Here is a 20,184-nt window from a genome sequence, read left to right as displayed (position 1 = left end):
ACAGATCCTTGCATTTTTTGCTTTTATTTGCCAAAAATTTCAGATCCGTTCTGTACTATATGGCTGTTCTTCACTGCATTTTTGTTTGGTCCATCAGATTAAGCGCGCCTCCCTCATCTCGCGCTCCCGCGGCCGCCGCTTGTGGAGTAGGACCGACCGACGGCGGGACCTCCCGCGACCGCGGCTTCTGGAGAAAGCGCGGGCCGTCCCCGTTCGGCGGCGGTGGGGGCGCGGCGCGAATCTAGGGCCGCCCGCATCTTCTCCTTCCGGTCGTACCGCGGCGGCGGCGGCGCGGCATGCAACCCGACGTTGGAGCGGGTTCTTCATGTGGCGTGCCCCCCTCGATGCTGGCCACGGCGAGGCGGAGCAGCCACGCGCCCGCCGCGTTGAGCCGGCTCCGGTCGTGGTGGTGGGCCTGGCGCTGCGTGGAGAATCAAATAGACGGAGAGAGGACGCTTATTTACGTTCCACGTCTGCCTCGGACGTAAAATGGGTCATGTGCTTGCCTATTCCGTTGGAGGGTGTGTTTTTGCCTCTAAAACACTGTGCACCACGTATTTTGAGTATGGGTCGCCTTATGCGTACGCTGTTGGAGAGAGGCTCATGTAGCAGCTAGCTAGCTGCAGCTTACGTGCGTCGCTACCCATCCCTGTGCGCATGCGTTGCTATCGCTCGCCCGCCGCATAAGAGCGTTCCTAGACCTTGGCTCATAAGGCGGTTGTTTCGCAAAACAATGAACTCTTTTTATTTTTCTTCTCTTTCCTCCGCACCAATAAAAATCTTATATGGCGTTGCATGAGACGGAGTATGAAACCGCTAAGGTGTAGTAATGTCCTTACCCTAAGATGTTGTGGAAAGTATAAGGTTCTGTCTCCTTGACAAGCAACGTGAGGACATGAAGTGCGAAAATGAGCCACTGGATTGTGATAGCAACGTGATTTACATCTGTAACAGCCATGACTAGGATAGTATATACATAAATACCATATGTAATGGATTGAGATCGAGTAATATAGTACCCCACTGCAGACATTTTTAACATACCCTCCTATTGAGTAAAACATGCACATTTTACATTTGGACATTATTTTGCAGAAATGATTTTCTGTTGTGATTTTCAGGATTTGAAATGGTTCACCGTTTGAGTGTGTGACCAACCTTGCACTTGGGGCCAAGCGTTGGTTGGCACTTGGCAGCAAGAGTAGAGGATCATTCCATATTCGCATATAGTTGTGCGAGGTCACATGCTGACTAGTAAGCAGGCCAAGGGGGGAAGGGAAATCTTAGCCCTCTGAAAAACCCGTAAAATTCTCCAAGGCCTCGACCAATACTTCAAGTCAAGCTAGGCTAGAGTAAACAAGCTGGACCGTGGACTCGATGAATTGGTTCTACGGTGGCCACTATAACAAAATAAGCGCTACCTCTTCAACTTCAGTTATATTGTAATTTTTAAAATAGCTTATCTGTCAAATCGAGATTGTAAAAAAAAAAAAAAAAATTCTACAGCTGGCCTCCTCGAGTCCTCGTTCCTCACTCTCCCTTCCTGGGTGAAGACGATGTATATGTCCATGCTTATTTCATTCTCTACTTCCATGTCCCATCCATGGACCATGGTTTCTATCAAAAGTTACAGTAGTTTCCATTTGCGGGGCACAGTATTTCAAAAATGTACTCTACATTCCTGACAGAAAATCATTTAGCATTTGTAAAGCTAACTGATTTTTAGAGAAACATAGCAGAAATTTTCTGACCTTAAACTTTATAAGCATCACATGATCGTGATCTTCCATTCTCCCTTTATAAATCATAACAAATTAGTACATATAATCATATATGGGTGGGCGGGTTGGGTGGGGGGTGATTTTATCTGTAACAGTTTTTTTTTTTTCAACACGGGGAGGTTCCCCATTCCCATTCAATTAAGAACGGAAATACAAGCAGAGTTTAGAGTTTCGAAGAAGAAAGAAGCATAACAAACTGCGCTTGACCTTCAGCGCAAGAGAGTACCCAAGACTATCATCCAACCAAGCTAACCGAAAAACTATCGAAACGCTAAGACCTTCTTAGCCTAGGCAAAAGCAAACCGCACACATCACTAAACTACGAGAAAGTCTAGACATCCGAAACCAAGACAAGCTAGGAGTAACAGAACAACCATTATTACAGAACTGAAAACATCACATCAGAGGGATGCCTAACCAGCCATCCAAACGAGACTTCATCTCCAGATGACTTCTCCCACTCAGATAACCAGAAGCCAGCGAAGATCTTTTTTCGGATGTTGTCATGCAGGAGCATCATCGTCGCCTGTCATCTGGTCACCAGTGGCTCGGGATGACCTGCTGCGCTTGGACGCCAACAGACCCACAGCAATCTTCACCATCGTATTAATGCCTTCCTCCAACATCTCCCTGTCCATCTCTGCAAACAACCCTGTCCAGAATTTCATTAAGGACCCGGCATGACAAATGATATCTACTGGATTTTTAATCAGTTTTTTTTATCAAAACAAACTTTGTTCCTTGCTTTCCAAATTGCCCAACAGATGGCCGCAACCCCCCAGACATGAACCTTCCTGCCTTGGGGAAGCCACCTGTCTAACCATAACCAGCAGTGCTTAATATCCTTAGGAATGTCATTTGCCCCCACACATTCTGCCACACAAGCCCATACAACTCTAGCCACAGAACAGGAAAAGAACAGATGATTGATGGATTCATTATGGTTACAAAAATAACATTCAGGACTACCCTTCCAGTTTCTTTTTATCATATTGTCTTTAGTCAATAGCGCGTCATTTTCCAACAACCACATAAAGAATTTCAGTTTGGCGGGGATCTTCCCCTTCCAAATGTGCTTAAAATGCCTTCCAGACTCAGCTTTGGTCAAGGCCTCATAAACAGATTTCATAGAAAAGGTTCCCTTCTTGCTGAGTCTCCATCCAATCTTGCCTGGAATATCAGATAATTGGAACTCCTGAACCTTAATCCAGACCATGTCCCAAATGGTTTGCAAATCTGCATGTAACCATCTTTTAAAAGTAATCATGGACACCCCAGATTTGACATCAGCTACACTAACTCCTTTCTGCTCACACAGAGTGTAAAGCACTGGAATTAAGGTGCAAAGAGGACTATCAGATAACCAAGCATCTTCCCAAAACCTAACAAGAGCTCCATCTTCAATCTTAACACATCTGCCCTGTAGGTAAATGGACTTAACTTTTAACAGATCTGTCCAGATAGGTGAATCACCTAACTTGTGGGAAACAGTATGGATATAATCTCTTGAGAGGTATTTGTATTTAACTATATCCTGCCATAAACCCTTTTCATGTTCTAGTTTCCACCACCACTTACTCAACAAACTGATGTTCATCTTTTCAATGTTTTTAATGCCAACCCCACCTTTCTTTTTACTTTTACACAGCTTAAAGCATCTCACTAAATGATATTTCCTCTTGGTCCCACCCCCTTGCCAGAAAAAAGTCCTTCTGAGCTTATCAATCTCTTTAAGTGTGGTTTTAGGTAACAAGAAAACAGACATATGATAAATAGGTGAGTTATTAAGACTGGAACATATAAGAGTGGTCCTCTCAGCCATAGTCATGTTGCCCCTTTCCATACATCAAGTCTCTTATTACACTTTCCAATCAAAGGTAACCAATCTATCAAATGTAATCTACTAGGGCTCACTGGGACTCCCAGGTATTTGACAGGAAAAATGCCCAATTGACAGTTAAAAATCTCAGCATAATGCTTGCCCCAATCATCCTCATCATTGATCATCAAGATCTCACTTTTGTTAAAGTTGATTTTCAGACCAGAGAGCATTTCAAACAAATACAATAGCATTTTCATATTTCTAGCCCCATCAAGGTCATGTTTGAGGCAGATTATGGTGTCATCTGCATATTGCAGGATAGTCACCCCCTGGGAATGATGTTATCGACTAAACCAGAAAAGATATTATTTTCTTGTGCTCTAATGACCATTCTGGTGAGGCAGTCAGCTACAAAATTGAACAAAATAGGGGACAGTGGGTCACCCTGTCTTACTCCTTTAAAGCTCTTAATATATGGCCCAACAGAATCATTCAGTTTCACACTAACTGTCCCACCAGAGACCACCTGTTTAATCCAACCACACCATTTGCTATCAAAACCCCATTAAACTTAGACAATCAAACAGAAGCTTCCAACTTACCTTGTCATATGCCTTCTCGAAATCAATTTTAAACATTATTCCAATTTGTTTATTTTTTTGGTTTCATGAAGAATTTCATGTAGACACATGATTCCAGATGTGATGTTTCTACCTTTCATGAAGGCAGTTTGGGTTCTGTGAATGAGTTTATCAGCAAAATGTTCTAGTCTCAGAGTAAGAGTTTTGGTGATAAGCTTGTATAAGCAGTTTAACAAATAAATGGGTCTAAACTGTTGGATTTTTTAAACCTCTTTGACTTTGGGTAAAAGAGTTATAATTCCATAATTGAGCCTACAGATGTAAAATCTATTATGATGAAAATCATCAAACAATTCCATTATATCATCCTTCACAATGTCCCAACAGTATTGATAAAATTCAATTGGGATCTTGTCTGGGCCAGGGGCCTTATTTTTTTTTCCATTTGAAACAATGCTACCTTAACTTCAGATTCAGAGAAGGGCTTGCAAAGGATTTCATTATCACACTCTTCCAGGCTTTCAGTATGATCCCAAATTGAAGGGTCCAAGCTGATATCATATTCAGTTTCGGGGCCAAAAAGCTCTCTGTAATATTCAGTTGCATGTTCCATTAACTGTTCATCACCCTCAATTACTACACCTTCTTTCTCTAAGGTAATAATAGTGTTTTTCCTTTTCCTGCCACTTGCACATTTATGAAAAAATTTAGTATTTATGTCTCCCTTAAGAAGCCAATTCTCTTGGCTCCTATTATACCAATAAAGTTCTTCCTGCTCCAGCAGGTCAAGATTTTCTCTTTGAAGCTCAATCTTTCTAAAAAATTGTTGAGGTAAAAGGTCTCCTTTTTCCTAACTCTTCTAGCTCACATAACTCCTCTTGAATCAACTTTCTTCTTTTCCTCAGCTCTCCCTGAAGATTAAATCCTCAACCTTTAAAAAATTGTTTAAACAACTGAAGTTTTTGCTGAATTCTATCAAGAGCAGTTTTAGCATAACATGATTTATTCTAGATTCTGTTCACTTCTTGTTTGAACTCAGGGTTGCCCAACCAATTGAGCTCAAACCTGAATTGAATGTTAGAGGGCTTCTTCATGATGCCACAAGAGATAATCAGAGGGTTGTGGTCAGAAACTTTTGTGGATAGAGATCTTCCCATCCACTTGTAACCAGGATCCTATCAAGCTTTTCCAGAGTGGGTGGGTCTTGATTATTGGACCACAATCCACCAGTCATTGATATTTCTCTAAGTTCATGAAAGTTAATCAGAGCATTAAATAAACCAGAATGTCTGTGTACCCTAGTATTTGTGCTCCTCTCCCTAGTATATCTAATAATGTTGAAATCTCCCCCGATGAGTAAAGGGTCAAGACTCTTGGAACAGAAATTGGACAGCTCAGTTAAGAAAGGAAATTTTCCTTCTTCTTGAGCATCTCCATACACAATCAACAAATTCCACTTAAATTTTAACTCCTTATCCCACAGATTCATTTGGATCATATAATCCCCTTGCTTTAAAGATCCTACATCAAAAAATTCTACTCTGAACCCTACCAAGATCCCCCCAGACCTGCCTCTGGATGGGTTCCATAACCAGAGATAATCATTTTGAGGGTCAAATCTCCTAATGAGAGAGTCATCACAATTTTCAATCATAGTTTCTTGCAATCCAATGAAATGGAATTGATGTTGTTGAATAAGAGTTTTTAAGAAAGTAGAGGTCCTTTTTTATTCCAAACTAACCCTTGCAGATTCATGACTTATGTTTCTTTTTTTCCAATCCTTTTTCCCAAGTTAGGAGCTTCCTGTACTTGTTTGCCCCTAACCTTTAGGGGAGTAATCCTCTTTGCTTTTCTGGTGCCTTTCGTTTTTTTTCCTAGATTGAGCAAAAAAGGACTCATTTGGCTCAGATGATTCCTCCTGAATCCATTCAATTTGTAAATTTGGTTCTTCAGGTTCATCAACTACTTCTTCAATAATCAAGTCGGAATTGATTTGTTGTTGTTTTATGAATAAATTGGATCTAGCAATCTCTAACTCTTTCAAAATATCAAAAGAAGTGTTATTATCACCCTTCATCCTAATTCCCATTTTCTTAGAAATAGAATGCAAAGAAGCCTGTGGTAATTCAGGAAATAAAGACTGGGATTTTGTAGTACCTTCCAGATTTCTCTTCTTGGCAATAATTTCCACCTTTTCTTGAGTAGTCATAGCAATATCTTCCTTCAGTCTTTCACTGCGCCTCCTCTCCTGATGAACTTTCTCCATTTTTGATTCCTGCCCCACTACCTGAGCATCAACACCAGTTCCATCTTGTATTTGCTAAGAAGGTTGAGTATTGATTTCAGAAGCCACACTCTACTGGGTGTTAATGATGTGATCATCCGGCAGGAACACCTCAGGAGAGACCGTAGTAGGCTGCACTATTTCATTTTTCTTATTGACCTCTTCCACAAGATCAGGGATCACAGCAACTGTTTTTATAGCATCAACATCCTTAGATGCTACTGTATCCAAGGTCATGTCAGTGTTACCTTCCATGCGCCATATCTATTGTTGCTCAGTTATGTCACCATCCTTAGAACAACCCTGACCACCATTTTCATATAGTCCAATCTTGCGAAGCTTATCACTGAGTGTTTCACTGTCAGTGTCAGATTCTTCAAAAGAATCTGGAATGTGTACTTTATCATTCCTCCCTTCATCCACATGTTCCTTTCTGTAAGATTTCTGAGCATCATCCATGAATTTACTACCAGAGGCAGACTTAACAGTACTACTCTTGGGAGGAGCAGAGGAAGAAATGTATCTCCCCTTTTTATCAAGTTGATCTCTCAGAGCATCAGATTTACCAGTATCTTTACCCCCCTTGGGGGCATCATCAGTAGCGGAGGGATGATCTTGTACACTCCCCCCTTTATCCTCAGTTTGCCCAATGCCCATCCTCAATCCTGGAAAACTTGCTACTAGATTTCCCCCCCTTGAGTATTTGAGCTCTGCCCATTAGTGTCATCAGACTTGTACCTTTTTGGGGAGGTTGTCGACGAAATCTGGTTGGCAGTCTACCGAGGGGTATGTCCACGGTAGTAGATGAATCGATGGAGGTGCGCGTAAGGGAACCGGATGGTGACACAGAACACGAGAGACAACGATTAGACAGGTTCGGGCCGTCGGCTTGACGTAATACCCTACGTCCTGTGTCTTTGTGGATTGTATTGCGTATGATCAGATCAAAACGAGGGGATCCCTACCCGCCTTATATAGCCTGAGGGGTAGGGTTACAGATCGATTGTTTCTATCCTGATCGGCTTACAAGATAGGAAGTTACAGATATCACGGTAATCTAGCATATCCGAGCAGATTTCCTAGATCGTCGAGGATCTTCACGCAGTCTTGCGAGGCACGGTGACTTACGTCGTACTTCACGCGGCGTCGTCTTGCACGCTGGGCCTCGACTGGCGGCGCGGCCCCTACGTGGTCTCATGGGCTGGACATCCCCTAGCGGCTCGGCCCATGTGCATCCCTATGGGTATTGGGGGTTATACCCCCACAGCTAGTCCCCGAGCGCCTTGTATCCGTCGAGCAACGCCATCTTTAGCTTGTCCGAGCAGTCTAGCTAGTCGCCGGTTGTCAAAAGCAGCCGTCTGTCCAGATTGACTAGTAGCCGAGCTGTTGAAACAGGCGTCCGAGCTATTGAATACGTCATCCGAGCTGTTGAACATGGCGTCCGAGCTGCAGAAACGGATGTCCAAGTGTTTCAATCTGGGAGCCGAGCTCGGGCTCACTTGAAGCTTCAAGGTTTGACGGCAGGATGTATAGAGCTCAAGTAAATTTTTTCTGAAGTCTCAGCCGCTGAAGTGTACACACTTAAGTGCCTATTGCGATGGCTCTAATGACGTGGTCATCAGGGCAGAGCAGAGACATCAGATGGCATACTTGACGAAGTCGAAACACCGTGGGAAAAAAGCAGTACATGTGCATTGTACACTTGTACACAATGTAGTCCCCGAGCCTGCTGGAAGATGATGAAGGAATCTTGTAGCAGGGTCAAAGAAAAATATCTAGACAGGGCAATCAGTACATTCACCGCTAGGTGAAGTGTACACACTTAGTCCCCGAGCCTGGCACTAGGTGAAGCAGTCTCGTGGTGCCAGGATCCACCAAAGAAGCACTCTGCGGGTGCTGAACCCGTTTCTGTCTTAGTTGAGAAAAACATTACAGTCATCGCAAGATGACGTGTACACACATAGTCCCTGAGCCTGCTGGAAGATGATGAAGGTATCTTGTAGTAGGGTCAAAAAATATCTTGACTCCGTTGAAACGACGCGTAGCATTGGTCTCCGTTTCATCACTCCGCATTCAACGTAGTTTGACGCGGCGGCCTATAAGGCCCACTCGACGGCCCAATGACCCGCGGAGGTTTCAGGGGAGAATGCGGCGAGGGAGGCGCGGTTTCCCAAAAACCCTAGAAGGCGAAGGGTCAGGGGTCGAACCGTTATAAGAGCGGCGCAACCCCGGCGCACATTCCCCACCTTTCCTTCGCCACTTCGTCTTCTTCCTCGCGCTCACACCGCATCACCCGGTAACTGCTCCGCCATCAAAGTAACCACAAGCTTGTAGTCTCCTCCAGGCCACGGATCTGTTGGATGGCGCCCAAAAGAAACCGTAGTAGCTCGAGTAGGGCATCGCGCAAGCTCAATCACGCCGAGGAATGGGTGAGCTCCGTCAGCAATGAGGCGACGCTCAACCAGTTGGTGGTGGACGGCATGCTGCCCGATAGGGTGACGGCGGGTGGCGTTCGGCTCGTGGTGAGAGCTTTCCCACCCCTAGCGATGATGAATTAGTGGTTTTTGAAGATTACTTTTATTGCGGATTTGGTGTTCTGATCTATCCATTCCTTCGTGGGTTGATTGACTATTATGGGATTAGTCTCTATAATCTAGGCCCAAATTCCATCCTTCATGTTTGTCTTTATCCATTTCTACGAAGCCTATCTTGGCATTCTTCCACATTTTGATCTCTTCCGCCACTTCTTCTATTTGAAAGCTCGAGGGGGATCTGGATCTAGGATAGTAGGTAGCGCATACTTGTAGCTTTGGGATGGGATGGTTGGCCAGTACATCGCTACCCCGTTGAACACAAACATGAAGTATTGGGCGTAGCGGTGGTTCTACATGCCATAGGGGGAACACCATGTGGCATGTGACATTGATTAGATTCCCGTGAGCAACGCCAAGTGGTCGGAGAGACCTGGTGTCAATGGAATGGAGCAAGTGAAGGAGCTCTTGACATTGATTAATCAGAGAAGGGTGGATGGGGTCATAGTAGTGACGAATTTCACTTTTCGGCGATGCCAGCCCAGCAAGGAGAGGGCACATCCCGCGAATGAATTCCGCGGGAATACTGATGGGACCCGAGAGGTGCCTGAGCCAATTGACTGAGATGAAGTCATGCGGCAGGTTGGGGTGTTGTTTAACCTCATGGGTCGTCGTAAGATCAACGACCAGCAGAGGGCCTTCAGTGTAGGGAACCTCCCACCACGGGTAAAAGTCTTATTTCTAGTTTTGTTTGATTCTTTTTTTGTTGCAGCATAGTCATTTGTGCTCTTGAAGATTCATTGGCAGGACCAGGTGGGGTACTTCTCGGTAGTGCCATTAGCTGACTGGCCGAGGGGTGTTGATGCTCAACCGAGTAGTCCCCAGCATCGGGCCAACTCAAAAGCGGGTGGGGACACGTCGGATGATCACGATGACGGAGATGGAGGTCGCATGTCCATGAGAAACTCCAAGGGAAGCGGCCTATGGGTGAGGAGCCATCCCCAAAGACAAGGAAAATAGGAGGGTCGTCCCATCAAGAAAAGCGGCCGGTGAGCATCGGTGCTCCCACTCAGCACCGGAGGTGGCAAATGGTGGTTTCGAGCTTGTTGGATGACAATGGGCTAATGGCACCACCTTCTCCAAGGGTTGGGACACCCCTACCAGCCGTGCTAGCTAGAGCAGAGATGCGTGAGATGCCACGGATGAGGGAAACCACGGCGGCGACACCTGATAGTGTTTGGGTGACTTCGACGGCAACAACTCGTGTGGCACTAGAGGCAACTGCTCAAGTGGCCACTGGAGTCCCTGACACCACAATTACGCCCCCTGTAGAAGCAACGTGGGTGACCATCGTAGTCCCTGAGACCACCCGGGCGACTCCGATGGCAGCGGTGGAGACGCCGAGCGATTCGACTATCGGATAGATTGGTTCTAGGCAGGGGCGCTGGTTCTGGTCTACACAGTGGGAGTCCTAATTGTGAGTGCCTTATCTTATTTGACGTATTTCTTCAGCACGGTGGTTTATTTCTTGATAATTTTTTTTGTGGAAGTGCAGAATCGATGGAGGACCTGCAGCCTTCTGCTGCCAACGACGAAAGGCGCGTGGAGGAGCCACGAGCTCCCCATGCCGAGCTAGAGTTGGCCAGAATGGATCCGGTTGCCCCCACCACGGAGAAACTGATGGTTGCAAGGCCGACCGCCCCTACTATGGAGGAGCCCTCAGCAACTGGACCGACCTCGCCTGGTGGCGGATTGCACGACGAGGGCAATCCTGGTGTGGAGGAGGTGTGGGGTGCGGTGGCGATGTCAAGTGGCCTTGCCGGAGTAAGTATGGAACCCATAGGTGATGCATCAAGTGGTGTGGTGCGAGGCCCACCTATGGTTCCTGAACAAGTGGCGATGACGGTGGAGGCGATGCTCGGACACCCTGTTTGAGCATGGCAGCAGCCGAGGAGGGCGCCTTTGCTGGTGGCCGCCGTTGAAGTCAAAGAGATAGTACGGGAGCCTACCCCACCTCCCCAACTTCTCCAGACGGTCATTAAGCATGGCGAAGAGTTTAAGATGCTGGAGGAGGAGGATGCGAGCGTGGAAACAAAGAAGCTGAGGGCCAATCTGACGTCAATGATTGGTCGTATTGAGGTAATCTTGAAGAGATCTTTTTTGTTCCTTGAAGAGCACAGTCTGTTAATCTATTTGTCCTCTGTAGAATGTGATGAAGGTGTCCGAGCAGCGTTGGTGGCAGCTGGAGGAGATGACTCCAGTACTAGAGGAGAATAAGAGTCTGCAAGCATTGGTGAACGACCTCCAGGCGTGCCTACTCTAAGAGCGCCACCGCAAGGAGGACCTAGAGGTGAAGGTTCTAGCGTTGGAGAAGGAGCATCAGCAAATGGAGGTGGAGGGCCAGTCGATGGCTGAACAACTTAGCCATAGCACTAATCGACAGAAAGGTATGTCTCGTAACTTTGCTTTGCTAGTAGTCAGCGTTGTGAAATGTCTGCCGATTACATGCAGCACTAGAGACGGAGCTTGGCCTTTCCCGGGAAGCCTTTGGCCAGTTTCTGGAGGTGAAGGAGAAAGCCAAGAAAGCCATTGAAGATCTTCAACGTGAGTATTTTTCACGCTATTTTGACTTGTGTGGTGTTAGGCGCATGCTTAGCATATGGCTGTGTTGTTTGCAAAGTATCGACACTAGGCCTAGGCATAGTTCTAGGTGCTCTTGGAAAAAGTGAAGGCACATGATGATAAGCTAGAGATGATGATCGCAGGAATCTAGCCCATGCTAGACTACGTCAGTCCTGAGCAACCCAAGGGGGACGTCTGCCTAGTGACGGGCCGTACGGATCGATCGTGGATCATTATCGAACAATGTGGACGGACTTCAAGGAGTTCGCACACAGTGCAGCCCATGGAGCCATCATCCACGCGCTCATGTAGCTGAGGTCACACTACCCTTTGGTGGATCTCCAATGGATGGCGACCGGATACGCGCAGGGCACGAACATGGAGAAGATTGCCAGGCTAGAAGATGACGCGAAGGAGCCAGTGAAGAGGTTGGCCAAAGATGTCGAGTTGTTTGTTGATAGGGAGAGCAGTGCTCCATATATTAGGAAAAACTCATGTTGGGTACTTGGAAATTTTTTTTGAACACTTGTAGTTATGGTATGTTTATGTTTATATTTGATATAAACCATCCGATCAATGGTGTGTAGCTGAGTCCCTAGCCCTAGCTAGTCTGTTAACCATAACGCGAGGCGTTGGGGCTGTGTGCATGTGGGAAGAATAGGGCGTCACTAAGGAATCGCTACCGACCACCCATGACACAGAGAGCGGATGACCATGCACGTGCAGGGAGAAGTCGGAGACAGGGTCATTTATGTAGGTGTCCGAGCGTCAATGTGTTTGATTAGGTATTTGCGTTAGGTGTAGTTGGCATGTCATCTTTGAGATGTTGTACATAGAATTAGAATCACTTAGTGGAAAAGTGTGGAGAAAACAATATGGAGAAATATCAGTGTAAAAAACTTTATTGAATACTTAAATATGAAAGGTACATATCTTTGACATGAACGCTTCAGGGGTAGAAACGTCTAACTAGGTCGATGTGCTAAGAGTTTGAGACGTCTCTTTCATCCATATCACACAGTCTATAGGACCCTGGTTGGGTGATCGCCTTGATGATGAAGGGGCCCTCCCAAGGTGAGGAGAGCTTGTGCATCCCATCTGTCTTCTGTTTCCTATGGAGTACTAAGTCTCCGACCACAAAGAATCGATCGTTAACATTACGGTTGTAGTATCTTCACAAGCCATTGAGGTATTTTGCCATCTGAACATAGGTGACCAGATGTTCCTCTTCTAAGCTATCTACTTCAATGAGCCGATCTAGGTTGGAGTTCTCCTCATTGTAATTCTCCACCCTGGGTGCTCGAAAGGCGACGTCAGCAGGCAATATCGCTTTAGAGCCAAAAACCATGAAGTACAGGGAGACACCGGTGTTATGACTGGGCTGGGTCCTTAGTATCTAGACCATGACTAGTAGTTCCTTAAGCCATTTGCCTGGGTGTTTCTGTTCCTTCTCAAGGAGCCATTTTTTTAATGCATCTAGGATCATACCGTTGGCGCGCTCATCTTGGCCGTTGGCCCTTGGGTGTGCCACGGAGACATACTTGATTGAGATGTATCTTTTGTCATAGAAATCCCACCAGTTGCTACCAGTGAACATGGACCCCAGGTCGGTGATGATGCTATTCGGGAGGACGAACCGGTGAATTGTGTTGTCAAGTAGCTTGGCTGCTTTCTTCGTTGTTGCTTGGACCAGGGGTTTGTATTCGATCGAGCTGAAGAATTTGTTGATACAGACATAGACCCAGTGGAAACCTCCTGACATAGGCTTGAACAGGCCCGATCATGTCCAGTCCCTAGCATGCGAAGGGCCATGATGCAGGGATCGCTTGCAAGGCCTGAGCTAGGACATGGATTTGTTTGGTGAAAAACTGGTAGTTCTCGTATCGCTGAACGAGTGCTTCAGCATCAGCTATGGCTGAGGGCCAATAGAAACCATCTTGGAAAGCCTTTCCGACCAGTGTTCTAGAGGCCACATGGTTACCGCAGGTGCCTGCATGGATCTCCTTGAGTATCTTCTTGCCTTCTTCCACGGAGATGCACTTCTAGAGTAGCTCCCCTTTGGTGTTTTGGTGGTACAACTTCCCTTCGACTAGGATGTAATGCTTACTACGGTGGGTAAGGCATTCTCTTTATGTGTTGTTAGCCGGAACATCTATAGTGTGAGGTATTTGATGAAAGGTTGCCTCCAATCACTGCTTGGCCTAGGGACCGTTGTGACTATCTGCTCGGCAGGGGGTTTCTTCAATGCCTTCTTATTCCTGCTTGATGGAAGGGGCCATAAGGTCCTAGATGAACACTCCGGCTAGAACTTCAGCTCGGGTTGATCCTATCTTTGATAGCTCATCAGCTGCTTGATTATTGGCCCGGACCACATGGTGGTATTCAATTCCATAGAATTTGTCTTCTAAGTTTCTTCTCATGGTGCAGTAAGCATCCATCTTCTTGTTGATGCAATTCTAATCCTTGTTGAGCAGATTGATTATGAGTGCTGAGTCACCATACACCTAAAGGTGTTTAATGCTGAGCTTGACAGCTATACGGAGACCATAAAGTGCCACCTCGTATTCAGCGGTATTATTGGATGCTCGAAAGTGTAGGTAGAGGACATAGCGAAGCTTAACCCCAATGGTGAGATGGCCTGCCCCACCACCGTTGAGGTTGGGAGACCCATCGAAGTACATGGTCTAGTGCTCGGGGTGGTCGACCGGGATAGGAGTTTGCATATCCATCCACTCGGTGATGAAATCGGCGAGCGCCTATGACTTGATCATGTGGCGAGGCCTAAAATCAATGGTATAGGCACCAATCTTGACCGCTGATTCAATAATGTGGCCACTAGCTTCCTTGTTGTAGAGGATGTCATCGAGCGGGTACTCAGTGACTAATGCTATGTGGTAGGCATCAAAGTAGTGGCGGAGCTTCTGAGATGTGATTAGGATGGCGTATAGCAATTTTTTGACCTATGGGTAGTGAGTCTCAGACTCGTTTAGGTCCTCATTGAATCGGTAGTGTAATCTATCCTAGGGGTAGGGATGCCTTTCCGAGAACAATTCCCTAGAATGGCGAGTCCATGGGAATGAGGTCTTCCTTCTTGAGCCCTAGCTCCTCCATAGATCCGGCAAAGAGGATGTTGAGGGCGCTCCCTCCATTGATGAGGACCTTCTGGAAGCGCACATCCTTGAATATGGGATCTTGGACAAGTGGGAAACACCCTGGATATGGGATGTCCGACGACTAATCGGCCCTAGAGAAGGTGATTGGATGCTCTGACCAGTCAAGGTACTTGCGATCAGCGATAGGGCCGTCATATGTAGCGACCGACATGACGCATCGGGCTACAAGCTTATGCTCCTGCTTGTCTTTGGAAATAGCTCTCCCACCAAAGATGGTAGTGACGGTCTTGGTGGGGTCCTGGTAGGTTGGGCCCTTGTTCTTGCCTCGTTCTCCATCCTGACCGTCTTCGGTCTCATCATCATCACGTTGTGGCTTCTTCGACGGTTCACCACCGAGCGCTATCTTCAAGCCTCTACACTCTTGCATAGTGTGCTTGGCATCCTTGCAGATAGGGCATGGGCCATCCAGCAGCTTGCCAAAGTTAGCATCATAGGTGCGCTTGGCTCGAGTATTGGCGGTGTTGATCGAGTTATCATGCCGATGACGGTGGCCTTGTCTGCCCCTTGAGCTCTCTGGGTGGTCATCACGCCGGAGATCACGGTCGTCTTGGCGGCAGTTACGGTCGTTGCGGTGGTCATGATCATCATGGAGGTGGTCGTGATCGTCGTAGCTCCTATCTTCACGTCAGTCATCGTTGCAGCGCTGGTGGTAGGTGGAGTGGGTAGCCCGTTCAACTTCTTTGATGTTGGCATACTCGTTTGCTATTTGTATTAGTTCACCGATGGTTGTGGGCCTCTTGTGGTACAACTTTCCATGGAGCTGCTCATGCCGAAGCCCTTTGGTGAAGGCGGCGATGGCCTCGGCATCGGTGATGTTGGGAACGAAGTTTCTTGTCTCCAAGAAAAGCCTAATGAAGTCACGCAGGGACTCCTTGGAGGACTGATGAAGCTTCTCTAGGTCGTACTTAGTGCCAGGCAGCTCGCACGTGGCCATGTAATTATCGGTGAATACTTTCTTGAGGTCATCCCAAGATTAATGGAGTTCTCCCGTAGGCTGAGGTGCCAGTTGTTTGCAGACTAGTTAAGCATGGTAGAAAGATAATTCACCATGATGTCTTCATCTCCACCTATAGCTTTCACAACAATCTCATATAGAGTTAGCCACTGATCGGGGTTGGCCTTTCCATCATAGGTGTTAACACGAATGACCTTGAAACCAACAGGCCACTGGATGGCTCGGAGCCTTTCGGTGAAGGGGCGAAGTCCTGATGCGCCGGTGGGAAGTGGTAATTGATGGGTAGTAATGATGAGGACATCACTACTTCATCGCATACAAGCCAAGTAGAGGAGGAGGTCCAGCATGGGCGTCCAATTCATCTTTTTCGTGGTGGAAGCCGAGTCCAACTCAAGTTCGAGTCCGGTTCGGGCTCCAGGACCAGTCTGCCTTAAACTGGTCACCCAGGATGCATCCAGACTCCGTTTTCAACGATCCACATATGGATGGAAAGCTAATTGGATAATGAAACTAACCCAATTGGTTTCACGTCAAAAGGCCTTCGGAATCAACAGAAATCATCGAAACAAGTCAGCATCCAGAATCTGTTAGGGTGCTACGACACCGTCTTTTGGTCCATTGGACCGTGTATCGTGTTTGGGCCCATTAGGGGCCGCGTCCAGGGGGTGATGCCCAAGACTCTATAAATACCAGCCGTCGCTCTCCTTAGGGTTTGGGTTTTGTTTAGTTCTTGATTTCCTCGTGAAACAGACATCATTTTGCTGCAACTGTCGCCGCCAAGGCCGCTTGCTGTGAACCAGGGCCCCTGTTCTTGATCTTGTTCGCCTATGGCGATTAGTCCTTTCGAATAAAGACTTGAACTCTTTCTTGTTATCATAAGCCTCATATTTATTTGCAATTTCAGATTGTGTTCATCCCGTTCTTGCTTGTGTTCTCGATTCGCTTGCAGGAAAGCCTTCTCGGCGAGGTCAATCGCGTTCGCGTGGTTGATAACCAACGGAGCAGTGGTGTAACGGTTGCGGGGGTCCAAATCAATCTTGGTTCGAAGCCTAGATCGTGAATGTTGAGTCTCCACCAATCGACGCTATCATACCTTTTAGAAGATCGGGCCTAGTCTACATCAAGTAGTATCAGAGCCCTTGTTGCCTGTTAGGTATAACTTTATTTCCCCCTTTAGATTATTACTGTTTTTGCATTACCTACAGTCCACAAAAAGCCAAAAAAATATACATCGTCACATATTCCCTGTCCTATAGCCTCATTGTGCCGTGCAAGTTTGTCTCTGATTTGCGTTGTTCAGTTTGTGCCCTAGGTCAAATTCTTGTTGCTGGTTTCAGATCGTTTTTTAAGTCCAGTTTGTGTTTTCCCTTTGTTTTTCATCATAATCCGTGAACACCTTCAAATATTGCTGTGATTCCTTTGTATTCATCAAACCCTAGTCCACGCCATCTTATTTGTTACACTTGTCTTCACTGTTTTCATCAAATCCTTGCTGTCGTGACCAATTTTACGCACATTGTTCCTGTTTTGTCCTCTAATTCGGAGTCCGTTCTTAAAACTGGTCTAGTTTTCGCATACGAACTCCGTTTTTGACGTTCCATATATGCAAATCGATCAGAAATTTTTTTTGGATCCGTCCATCCCCCGCTTTGTTGGGGTTCGAAAATTTTAGATTGGTCAAAAAGTGGTCACAAGACCCTCTTTTTGTGGTCATAAGGTGTTTGTCGATTTTGAGCACGTCTTCTGGAAATTCCACAGGCCACGTCTTTCACTTGTTTAAGCTCAAATTTTCTGTGGTTACTTCTTTTGTGCTCCTAAGTGAAGAAAAAATATCAAAAAAATAAAAAGAAAAAGTCAAAGAATCCCAAAAAACAACGACAGCCCAAAAATAGAGAAAAAAGAGAGGGGCAAAAGTGGAACAATATCTAGAGGAGCACATAGAGAGCGCCATTTGAGCTGTATTTGCGTGTGCTGATTTCTACCTTGTTCCTAATCATATTCTTGCTGTTCACATCACTTGATACATCTGGTACTTGGAACGTGAGTAGGCCAGCAACTAAGACAAGTACTTGGGATACTTATTCAGCTTTGATATTCAGTTGTGAATTTTGTTATTCCTTGCTACTATATTGTGCCTGTTCAAGCTCCACTTTCTTCTAACCAAGTACAGGTTCGCCTTGCAACTGTTACACTCAAGCTACAACGGTATCACAGTCACCGACCGATTGCACCACCTGTTGCTTTGGTAAGAACACTTGTAAGACCATGGTAAGACACTTGAGAGTTGAGTGCCTTATTTTTCCTTGTCCACAACCTAAGTAGTTGGTAGGGATAATACTATTTGTGTTGTCTTTTTCTTTCTACTAACCATGTCAGGAAAAGCCGTAGGCAGTGGCCAAGGAAACGAGGATGCACCTATAGATTTTAATGACTGTGTTTCTAAGAATGAGCTCCGTGCCGTTCTTGATGACAAGTTCAATGAGATCCTTCAACAAATCACCAATTTGGCCAAGAGGATTGAAGATGTTGAACAACGACATCCAGAACCACGTCCTGAAGATGATGATGATGATCTCTCTGAGGAGGATGATGGCGACGCGGAGGCTGAAGCCGAAGCTCAACGACGTGCTGAGGATGCATGTAACCGTAATCGGTTGAACTTTAACCGACGCGGTATGGGAGGTAACAACCAAGGTAATAATGATCCTTTCTCTAAAACCAAGTTTAAGATACCTCCTTTTTCTGGTTCTACTGATCCTGAAGCATATTTAGATTGGGAGATGGCTGTAGATCAAAAATTTAGCTCCCATCAAGTACCTGAAGAATATAGAGTTAGACTTGCTACTAGTGAGTTTACTAGTTTTGCTCTTTTCTAGTGGAATGATATTTGCAATAATGCTAATGCTAATGCTAATGCTCAAATATCTCAAACCTGGACTGTACTTAAACGACGAATGAAATCAAGATTTGTTCCTCCATACTATCAGCGTGATCTGTGATTAAAACTGCAACGTTTAAATCAAGGTAGTAAAACTGTTGAGGAATATTATCAGGAGCTTTTAATTGGTCTAGCACATAGTAAGATGATATGGATAAGTGTTCTAGATTTTTTGGAGGTTTACGTCGTGAAATACAGGATGTTCTTGACTATAAAGAATGGACTAGATTTTCCCAATTATATCATTATGCTATTAAAGCTGAAAGAGAAGTACAGGGATGACAACCTAGGCGATCCATGACTCCATCCGCGACTCCATCCATTCCTTCACGTCCAACCGAGGTGAGTAAATTTTCTAATGTGCAGGTACCACCAGCGCCTGTAAAGAAGAATTCTCCTATCACACCTTCTTCCAGTGGATCTGCTACACCTTCCTCTAGCAGCTCTTCTAAAGTTGTGTGCCACCGCTGCAAGGGCATAGGACATATTGCTAAAGAATGCCCTAGCAAACGCGCATATATTGCTACTGATGATGGTGGGTATGCTAGTGCTAGTGATGAAGAGAATGAATTTGCACTTGCAACTGATCTTTATGCAGATAAATTTGTGGATAGTGCTGAAGATCCTGATGAGGTAATTGATAGTGTGGCATGCACTGCAGACTACAAATCAATCCTTGTTCAACGTGTTTTGAGTACACAAGTTGAGCCAGTAGACAAGCTACAACGCCATAATTTGTTTCAAATGTTCCTCATTGTCAATAATTTTCGTGTTCGTGCTATAATTGATGGAGGGAGCAGCAATAATTTAGTAAGTTCTGAGCTTGTCAAGACTCTTAGTTTATCTACACGTGCTCTTCTACATTCATACCATGTTTAGTGGTTCAACAATAGTGGTAAGGCAAAGGTAACACAATCTGCTCGTGTGCAATTTTCTATCGGGTCATACCATGATTATGCTAATTTTTATGTCGTGCCTATGCAAGCTTGTTCACTTTTGTTAGGCCACCCTTGGCAATATGATAATAATGTTGTACATCATGGTAGGCAAAATAGATATACTTTTATGTTTAAAGGAAAGACCATTGCTTTACTTCCTTTATCACCTATTGAAATTGTGCAATATGAAAAGGAACCTGCTGAAAAGAAAAAGAAAGGCCATGATAAAGACTTTAGCAAACCAACAAATGAACCATCAAGTAACATGAAAGAAGTTTTATTTGCTCTTAAATCTGTTCTTGTTGATCATGATGAACCATGTTATGCTCTAACTTGTACATCACCGATATGTCCACTTGGTCCTACTCCTAGTGCTATGCCTCTTGTTGGTACTAACCTTTTATAGGAGAAGGAGGATGAATTCTCAATAGGGAAGCCACCATGGCAGCCACCTTTGCGAAGGATGGGGCGCCAAGATGAACGTCTTCTTCCGGAACCATCGTTGCTGTCATCCAATGGAGGAGACGATCTACTTCAGTCGAGGACGACTTCAATTCAA

This window comes from Miscanthus floridulus, chromosome 4, assembly GCF_019320115.1.
Source record: "Miscanthus floridulus cultivar M001 chromosome 4, ASM1932011v1, whole genome shotgun sequence".
NCBI classification, from domain to species: Eukaryota; Viridiplantae; Streptophyta; class Magnoliopsida; order Poales; family Poaceae; genus Miscanthus; species Miscanthus floridulus.
This window is presented reverse-complemented; position numbering follows the sequence as displayed.